Source organism: Sarcophilus harrisii, chromosome 2 (assembly GCF_902635505.1).
Source record: "Sarcophilus harrisii chromosome 2, mSarHar1.11, whole genome shotgun sequence".
NCBI lineage: Eukaryota > Metazoa > Chordata > Mammalia > Dasyuromorphia > Dasyuridae > Sarcophilus > Sarcophilus harrisii.
In genome coordinates this window covers 453,482,730-453,486,392 of record NC_045427.1, presented here as the reverse complement: position 1 = coordinate 453,486,392, position 3,663 = coordinate 453,482,730, and positions in this window count along the sequence as shown.

Sequence of the window (3,663 nt, the reverse complement as noted above, 5' to 3'; positions counted from 1 at the left end):
TTTCTATAATGCTCCAACTTTACCTTTTGAAATTTATGTAATAATTTAATATTTAAAATTGTACTACAATTTGAGCCTCACAACAACTTTGGGATTTGGATAATGTGCATGTTACTATTCCCACTTTATAGAAAAGGAAATTGGAATACAAACAAAATAAGTTAAATGTATGTGATCACACAATTAGGAAGTAGCAAAAGTGAGATGGAACTTCAGACTGACTGATCCCAAAGCTAGACTTCTATCCATTACAATTTATAGTATTTTTTCTTCTATACCTGACTCCTTCCATACTAACTTCCTACATTTTAACCAAGGTAATTTTAATATCTGAGACCCATATCTTTCTAAGAGTCTGGTAACAGGGATCCTTCATCTTTCTATTCTCTAAGCTATAGATAATGTTATTTAAAATGGCAGTCATTGCTGTGTAAAATAGTAATAGCAGGTTTTTGTCCAAGATGAGGTGTTGAAGCAGGACCAAATGTACTTGAGGTTGAGCAGGACCAAAATGTACTCTACAGTAAAAAAAAAAAAAAAAGGAGAAAGACAACAAGAAGAAAAAAATCAGGGAAATAAGATCTTGGGTTTCCTCATTGACAGTAGACATCTTTAACAGGTTGGGGGTATGCAGACACATAACCCCAATATCATCATGAAGGGGAAACACATGAATTAGACTGAGCTTTCAGCTCAGATTGTGTCAGAAGAGACCAATGAAATGACAAGAGGGCTTTCATGGGATTGTGTTTACTTTGTTTGAAGCATAAGGTGGAAAGCTAGAAATCAATGTGATTAATAGAGTGGCCACAAGAAACCCTAAGAATCAGGTGGTAGCAGCCACCTAATCTCAGGTTCTGTGACATGATGATAGGTAATATGAAAGTTTACATATGGCTATGTCATGATTATATGCTTTGGCAGGCAGGAGATTTTGCATAGGAGACCCCCAAAAGGAAAAACAAATAAATCTGAGTTCTAAAATCATGAAAAGAGGTGATTGTTTGCTTGACTAAGAAGGTTCCCAGAATGATGAGCACAATGATTAAGTTAAAACTGATTTTTAAGAAGGATAGGTTCTTGAGTCAGAAGTATATGGGATTGTGCTGGTCGAGTCAACTATATCATTGGAGACAGAACATTGCCCATTACCAAAAAAAATTCATATACAATAGAAACAGAAGAATGCATCACTCACAGTTCAGGACAGAGAAACTCACAAGACAAGTTCATTCACTACAATCCAATTCCCATCAGATGTCATCCAGAAGTAGTGTACTGTACAAACATCAATGAATACTATGTCTGTTTTCCAAAGAGATCATAAAAGAGGTAAAAGGACTCACTCACATGTGCAAAAAATTTTGTAGCAACTTTTTTTTGTAATGACAAGTAATTGGAAATTAAGTGGATGTTTATCAATCGGGAAATAGCTGAATAAGTTATGTTATGTGAATATAATGGTATATTATTATTCTAAAAGAAATGATGAGTAGGCCGATTTCAGAAAAGCCTGGAAAGATGTACATGAATTAAAGTTGAGTGAAGTGGAGCAGAACCAGGAAAATATTGTACAAAGTCAAGATTATATAATGAATTATGATAGATTTAGCTCTTCTCAGCAACATTTTAATCCAAGACAATTCCAATAGACCCGAGATGTAAAATGCCATCCACATCTGGAAGAAGAATTATGGAGATTAAATGCAGAGTGATGCATACTGTATTCCCCTCTTTTTTTGGTTGCTATTCTTTGCTCTTTCTTTCTTTCTTGCAGTTTTTTACTTTTTCTTCTGATTTTTCTTTTGCAATATAACAAATATGGAAATATGTTTAATATTATTGTACATGTATATAGCCTGTGTCAGATTGCTTGCTATTTTGAGAAGATGTAAAGTAAAGGAAGAAGGGAGAGAAACTTTGGAACTCAAAACCTTACCAAAATGAATATTTAAAATTATCTTTACAAGCAATTGGAAAAATAAAACACTATTGACAAGAAAAAACAAGTGAAGAGAAAGAAATCCTCTCAGTTTCAGTGGGGTAAAGAAGATATAAGCCATGAGCATAACAGTGAATAGAAGTTCCAGAAATTCATCTTTTTGCTCACCCCAAGAGGAAAGAGCAACATGACAGTTAACATTACTTTGAAGAGTTGGTAATGGCTAAAGACTTCTTTCAGTGAGTGGAAAATCCACCAGATCTTACAATATTCTTTTTCTGTGGCCTCCAGACATCCAGACTGACCTGCTAATGGTAAAGAACACTGAACCATATCATCTACCCTACAATTAAATTCTCTCATTGTAGGAATTCCATTGGTTTGCTATTTGTATCCTCAGTACTTAGCATGGAGCTTGGCACATAATAATCCCTTTAATACACAACATTTTATTCATTCATTCCATTAGTTAATTTGAGATATTTGACCTTTTATTTCTTCAAATTAATTATGTTATCCTATGTTGTGATATGGGAGACTGCCAGTGCCTGCTGGAGATCTAACTCAAATCTGTAGAATGGATTTCTTCATGTGAGATGATACAAGGAGACTGAGAGGCAGTTGCATTCTCTGACCTCTCTTGCCTCCAATTTATTTCATTCCCAATCCATAAGCAACATCTGTATCAGGAAAGGCTTCTTTGCAACTTCTTCAGTGTTATGATTCCCAGCTGTGGGGATTTTAGTAGAATCGGTTTCTCCTCTTCACACTTAGGCATGCTCCTTAACAATCCTATTTTTAATTTTATAAACTTTTATTGGTGTGACACAGAAGCAAGAAATTGCTTGAAGAAATTAATTTGTGTAGTATTTTTATCATATCAGCATGTTCCAAACATGAGCAAATTAATTCCTTTCTAATTAAAACTTCCTTTGTGTAAAGAAGTTTTGTAGTTTTGTTCATATGATTATCATATGAACTTTGGTAGGTAGACTATAATCTATTTTATATATACATTTCTTTAAATGAATATAGCTCATAGAATTTTAATACTTTGACATTATCTGCAGTATCTTATTAGAGTTGGAGAAGGATTGATGAATTTCTTTTGAAAAAATATTTTGATGACTGCATTTCAATTGCATTCATTTCTTTTATAGTCTTATACATTTTTATGCATTTAAATGGAACATTTAACATGTTCTATGGCACAAAATATGTAAAAATCTTTACAAGTATAAAATCTCAAAATAGACTTATGAGATAGGCACTACATACATTATTATTCTCATTTACCAATCAGGATCCAGATGCAAACAAAGGTTAAGTTATTTGGCCATAATTACATCTATGGGATTTAAACTCCACACTTCCTTTTTCCTAAGATAGGCCTTATTTACTTCATATTATTGTTTGAGTCATTTCTGTTATGTCCAGTTCTTTACAATACCATTTGGAATTTTCTTGGCCAAAATACTAGAATGGTTTGTCATTTCCATCTCTTGATTATTTTATAGAGGAACTAAGGCAAACAAGGTTAAATGACTTGCCTAGGTTCATACAGCTAGTAAGTATCTGAGTCTGGATTTGAATTCATGAAAATGAATCTTTCTGATGCTAAGCCCAGTGCTCCATCCCCTGTGCCACCTAGTCGCACTTATTCACTAAATACAGTTTGTCTTGTTCCTTCTGTAACAGAATCTCACCTCTTACCCACTTCC